Source organism: Macrobrachium nipponense, chromosome 45, assembly GCF_015104395.2.
Source record: "Macrobrachium nipponense isolate FS-2020 chromosome 45, ASM1510439v2, whole genome shotgun sequence".
In the NCBI taxonomy this organism is placed as follows: Eukaryota; Metazoa; Arthropoda; class Malacostraca; order Decapoda; family Palaemonidae; genus Macrobrachium; species Macrobrachium nipponense.
The window spans coordinates 5,752,120-5,759,027 of record NC_061105.1 but is presented as its reverse complement, the minus strand read 5'-3'; the positions used below and the strand labels follow the sequence as shown (position 1 = coordinate 5,759,027).

Below are 6,908 nucleotides of genomic sequence, written 5' to 3'. Positions count from 1 at the left end.
TATATATGTATATGTATATATATATATATATATATATATATATATATATATATATATATATATATAATGTCCCCTCAAAATCACTCCAACGAGAATAATAGCTTTAATCCGATTTTTCTGGCAAAGCAAAACAATAAAGAACCAAAATGAAAAAGTTAGACGTCAGGGAAAAATACTGAACGCAGGAATGGCTGAGGAAATACTTGTTGGCCATCACTACTTCCTCTCTCTCTCTCTCTCTCTCTCTCTCTCTCTCTCTCTCTCTCTCTCTCTCCCCAAAGGCGATTTACTTTATTTTATGGCGTTTTCATACATTTCTTTATCCTACTCATCCATAACTCTTTCAATTTACACTAAAATTTTCTCAAAGTCATCTTTCGTTAAGTTAATTTTCATTATCTCTCCCCTTTGTTCGCTTGTCTATTCGTCCTTTTCAATTTCACTTTCTTTTCATTTTTTTTTATTTTTCTTCTTCATTATCATCTGCGGTCTCTATCCAACACCCTCGTCTTTCTACTTTTTTTAAAAATCATTTTGACATTTTCACAAAATTCTTTCTCTAATCTTCATTATTCTAGCATTTTTCATATATATATATATATATATATATATATATATATATATATATATATATATATATATATATATATATATATCTCATACTGTCCGAAATGACGGATATACGAGAGATAGAGAGAGAGGCAGAGAGAGAGGGGGGGGGGGGTGGGGGGGGGGGGGGGGGGGGGGGGGGGGGGGGGGGGGGGGGGGTTAATTTCCAAGCGTGAGAAAACTAAACTATAATACCAAGAAGGAATTTCCTTCCTCGCCGAAAAGAAGATAAACTAGACGAAGGAAGAGAAGATGTCTGCTGGAAGGGGGTGGGGGTGGGGGGTGTGGCAGGGGGATGGGGGTGTGTGTGTGTAAGGAGGGTGGAGGGGGGGGAGAGGGGGAAATTGGGGGAAAAACAACAAAGTTAGTCAAGTTCGCCACAAATAGCTTGTCTGACAGTAACAGGATTCCAAACTTTGGTCAGCCGACACAACACACCGCGACGCGCGCACGCGCGCACATACACTCGCATACACGCACAGCCCATCAGCCCAGTGGAGCACCGTAGGAAAGACGACCTTACCAGCAGCTCATCAGGGCCGTCCAATAAGTCTATTAAAGTGAATACGGGCGGCGGTCGAATGTAGCACAAACGTGCAATATCAATGCGTGCGTATGCGTGTTGGTGTGAGCGTATGTGAGTTTGTGCGCGTGTACGTGGACGTAATTAGAGTTAAAGATCTTTATTGCTCGGTCTAGTTTAAAAATGTTTTTAAAGATATTAAAAATAATAAGTAAAATGCTACATACAACCCAGGTAAAGAATCTGATTAATGGTTTTTAAGGACGAAGTTTACTTAATAATGAAATAAAATGCCCTCAGGTGTAGTCAAGATTGAGATAGACATATATATGTACGTATATATATATATATATATATATATATATATACTATATATATATATATATATACATATGTAAGTGTTTACATAATAAAAATATGGAATGTTAGTCCATATATATAAAGTCTAAAACTAAAGAGGTCAACAGATTGCTTGCAGGAATGTGATCAGACTAGAGACGCTAAAGATGACGTATACAATAAGTATGTAGGCTAAGATAACATGCCGTCACCTGTAGTCATTCAATTGTTTATAAACATTAGTCCAAAGCTCCCTGCTTGAGACAACTACCCCGACCTATAATTCAAACGGCCTACGTGATCTGTAGCGTGTCTCATTTTGATTGTGTGTTCGTATGAAACTATGTCATTTGTATGTATGTTCATATGTTCGAACTACTGTCTGTTCCTTCATAACTTGTAACAGAGATGGTAGACGAGCAGAACAGAGTTAGCTATCGTCATTAGAAGACCTGTACCTCTTTACCTAAGCTTTATCATGTAGAGGAATAGGATTAGCCATCATCATTGGCAGAAGCGATCAAGCTATCGTTATTAGAAGACTTGTACAATCATATCTGATCTTCAGCATGTAAAACTTCAGAAGAATACATATATTTTTATATTTCGTGTTTTCTACAAGAACCTCCTCACCATGAGTTTAACACATCGTCGTAATAACCAACAAGATAATACCGACTTCGTAAATGATCTACAAACCCCCAGACACTCCATTGAAGATGGAAGTGCAATACCAACCGACTTAGCGTAAGATTATCGCTAGTCTAACATTACCTCATAGGGCGCCTTATCATACAAGGCACAAGCCCTAATATTGGTGGCCAGCGTACCAGAAGAACTCTACAACGTCCTACGAAGAAAACCAGAATAGTAAATCATGTATCATAAGAAGTCAACGACGACGGAAGCAGCAGATTCTTCAAGCAACATAGTATCATCGTTAGTGAGCGACTTCAGAAAACAACAAGAACTCTTTAACGACGACGAAAGCAAGAGATTCTTCAAGCAACTTAGTATCATCGTTAGTGAATAACTTCAAGAAACAAAACCGACGTGTCCTTTTTCCTACGACAACGCAAGCTTCGTCTCTCATTAGAATCATTCAAGAAAACATCGTTAGTGAGCGTTTCCGGCACTCCAAGAAACAAACCGAACGCGTCTGCAGCATCGGATCTTTCAAGGGCTCGAATCATCGAAACAACGCGCACGGGGGAAACTGAGCCAAACCAGGTCATCCGCTAAATAGAGAAGGAGGACCAAGGCCGTGTGTCGTTATCGGAACACCGTGACTTCCCACAAAAGCAAGCTAAGTACAATTTTTTATTAATTTGGAGTAACTTTGAGTGTTTCCTTTGCAGGTCGAATTTCGTATTCCTGTGGCTGAAGTTACGAGACATTCTTAATCTTACTTTTTTACAGAAATTATCTACATCATTGAGATTTCGCTACTGCGAGTTTTTTATCTTTGAGTGTCTGTTTCCAGAAGTTCTACTGAAATATCATAATCATATACTATGTTAATTTTATCATTTGGGTGATTATTAATCCCTTACGTAACAAATCATATTAAACAGTGAATATGCGTTTACGCAGTGGACGTCTGTATTTATACAGATGCATGGATAGGGTCGTTAAGCACCGCCGTAGTGATTAGAAAACACACAAAAAACAAGTGGAACACCCGTACAAATCTATATAAATTAGAGGTAACACTATTTCGGGTCATGACAATAAATGCTCCTTTGCAAAGTCCCGATCGCAGTTTTAGCCTTGAGTTTTTTGAGTTATAGAAAATATCGAACCTCAATGACTCAACTTAACTTTTAAAATATGGCTGGATCGCAAGGAATAACATGTCTGTAAAAAACTTTCATCAGGCTAAATGCGCTGACCAGGATCCCTCACTATTTCAAATTTTAGCAAAGAATGAAGTACAAACAGTTAATATTGAATGCAGTAGTGATAACTTGTCTTAATAGTAATCGCTCAGTTCCTAATAGTTCGTCATTCATTGCTTTAGACGTAACCAGCAACATAATGCTAAAAACACACAATACATTGCCGATGGTAATAAAGAGAAGGATCCTAATTATTACAAAAAGAAATAGAAAACAGTAGCCCGTTCAGATCAAACAAGCAAACTCGGTGACTGTGTCACCTAGTCAAGCGGTCAAGGTCAGTCAAAAACTGCCGAAGTGTTCAAAGCATAGCAAATTCCACACAATAAGCGACTCTAGCAGAGTGGGGAAAAGCGATGTTGGTTCATACATGCCAATATCTTTTTGAATTAAAAAGGATTTTTCCTATGAAACACACGACCGTATAAAGTAATCAGAACAGGTTTTCGTTTTTTTTTAATACGTAAGTTATTATAAGTAGTGGTGGATAAAGCCCGACTGTACGCGCCGTAAAAATTAGAATATCTTGTTTTATTTCTTTAGTACACGTAATATCCTGTATTTACGGACTCAACAGTTCTGTTGTTCGAACTTCCCTAATGAGAAGTCCGGATAAGCGAGCGTTTACAGATACCTCTATAGCTATAAAAAACATTGATCTGTATCTAGTGTAATTGTAAGATTCATCTAGGGGTATACAAAATATTATCTTACATCCTGCAAAAATAAGGCGTGTTTATCAAAGGGAAATCCTATAAACCTTCAAACATATTAAAATCCGTTTGAACAAAAATGAGACAGTTAATCAAATAATAACTTATATAAAGGAACTATACATTTGTCTCATAAATCGTAACATTGTTCAAATGACCCAACAGAATTCTCCCACAACCGCAGTCGCACTTTGCACGCAAAATCTCAAGAAGCATGCACCCTCGAATGTCTTAGTGCGTGTAAAATGACTTTGCTGGGAAATGAAATTTTAATCCTTCCCGACACTCTGAAATATAACGATTTCCGCGAACAAAGCCCTAGACACGGTTGACTCGCTGCAAACAAGTTAATATAGTAATCCACAAAAACCTATACATATAAATATCGCATTTCTTTTATTGTTGCTAACTTTTAATCCGCCCAACCAGTCGTGGATGAATTTTCTCGGATAATCTATCTAAAGTAATATCAGTAAAGTCATTCAAGCAGAGGTGATTCAGCAGAAATTTTTTTTTATCTTTTACCTGAATACCAGGAAGTTTCTCCACTGGCGAGTGATCTCTGGAAAAAAAACGGATGTAATTTAACACAAAACACGGTCTAAGGACAAACATAAAGCTATTTACGTACCTTCGTATAGATTCTAAATGAAATTTCAAAATAGAGATAAATGACGAAGTTGAAAAATGTTAGTAATAGGAGTCATTAGGAAATCAATAAGCCCATAAATTTTCCCTCAAACGTCATGCCATAAATGATCGGACTAGGCGTATCTGCGTAGATTTCTGACGCTTAAACAAGGAAACGACTCCCGATAGTTTCCAGTGCCATCTACCGACGACATCTTATCTCTGTTAGGTTAGAATAAATTTTTTTTTTCACCAATTTGGACTTACTTAAAAGCTTTTACCAGATACCATTACCTAAGTGATTGTACCTCATACACCGTTTTCAGCACACTCAGGGGACATTATCAATTTTTACGTATGCCTCCGGCTTACGTTGCACCCCAATTACAATATAGTGTTTGGAGACTTTTAGGGGATACCCTACATGCCTATATGGATGATCTTTGTAATCTTTTCTAATACCTTAGAAGTACATTCACATAAACTCAGAGCTAGTGCTACAGAGACAAAGACAAATAATCTCAGAGTAAAATATCTAAATGTGATTTTGTTTTTAAAAAACCGAACATGTTTATCTAGGTTTTATGTGTCTAGTCAAGGTCTTAAAGTAGTCCATGGTATGGTGTCGGCTATTCATAACTTTCCGGTACCTATTAAATGTAAAAGGGGGATACAGCACTTTGGCGCTGTAGTGGGTATTACAATCGTATGTAAATATGTAACTCTTCAATCATGACAGCTCCTTTAACAGATCTTACGAAGAAGAGCGTAGATTTATTATGGTCTGAAAAGCATCAACAGGCGTTCGATATCTTAAAAGCGGAAAATGCAGCTCACCTAACTTAAAAATCCCTGATTTAAATAAAGAATTTTTTTTATTGCAACAGACGCCTCAGACCAAGGGGTAAGAGGGATACTACTTCAGTAATATGATAAACAGTTCTTCCCTATAGCTTTTTATTCACGTAAACTAAAGCCCTCTGAAAGTAAATATGCAGTAATAGGCAAGGAAGGGCTAGGTATCTTTAACACTAGTACATTTTAAGTTCATAATCTATGGCTATCCTGATAAAGTTCCTTACTGAACATGAGTCCTTTACCGAGTTTTTCAAAGGCTTTAATCACAGTCCAAAAGGAACTCGGTCACAAATGATCATTCAGGTCTTTGGAGCCAAGATAAGATATCTACCTGGGAAAGCAATTATCATAGCTGACGCATTATCCCGCAATCCCGCACCATACTGCAAAGAACCATTAATTAGACTAAAAGATATAGAAACATCCGTGCCTATTGTTAAAACCGTATCTAAACAAGAAAATTCCTTAACCCAAGAGATCGCGAGCATTGAATATCTGGGTTGGAGCGCAGAACTGTTACAAACTGAACAAAGCAAGAGTCAACAGACATAACCAAAACAATAAACACTTCGAACGGAAACAGAGTCAGCAGCAATAAGCAAACAATAAACACTTCGGACGGAAACACGGTCAGCGGCTAAGCAAAAACAATAAACACTTCGAGCAGAAACCCTAAAGCACAAGTATATTTAAAGTATGTGTATCAGAATAATGTAATCAAATGTAATATTATATGTAGGTCCGTGACGAGGAAAACCCGAAGAACACAGCAGATGACTAACGACCAGGTAGTAGTAATAATCTCTTTCATACCAATTGTACTAAACTGGTTGCATTCCGTCATCCAGGGTTCCTTATTATGTCACAGAAAGCCAAATCACTATTTTACTGGCCTACAATGCTTACAGATATAAAAAGCACATAACTGATTGTAACACGTGTCATGAAAACAAGGGACACACTAAGACACCTGTCAGTTAAGGGCCTATCCTGTGCCAAATCAATCCTTGAAAGAATATACGTAGAATTATTAACAGAATTACGAGTCTGACAGAGGAAATAAACACTTCTTAGTGTTAATAGTTCCTTGACACGTTATATAGAAGTAATAGCACTAAAAACAAACACCGCAATTGAGTGCATTAGGAATATTTATGAGTGCTAAATCAGTAAACATGGAATTCAACACATGATAATGTGACTCGGGTGGTGTAAATCAATAATAATCTCCATAACGCGTTGTGTGAATTCCTATCCATTAAGAAAACCAATAATATATTTTATCACCCAGAGTCAATCGGTTTGGTAGAATAACTGATAATTAAATAGGAAGTGTCA

The 6,908-nt window shown here is 37.2% G+C and overlaps 1 protein-coding gene across 2 annotated transcripts in view; it reads right to left on the bottom strand.

The window, feature by feature from the left end:
• The window catches only part of LOC135214314 (protein expanded-like), a 142,829-nt gene that overhangs the window by 71,986 nt on the left and 63,935 nt on the right, over window positions 1-6,908 (bottom strand). The gene's annotated exons all lie outside the window — the stretch shown is intronic.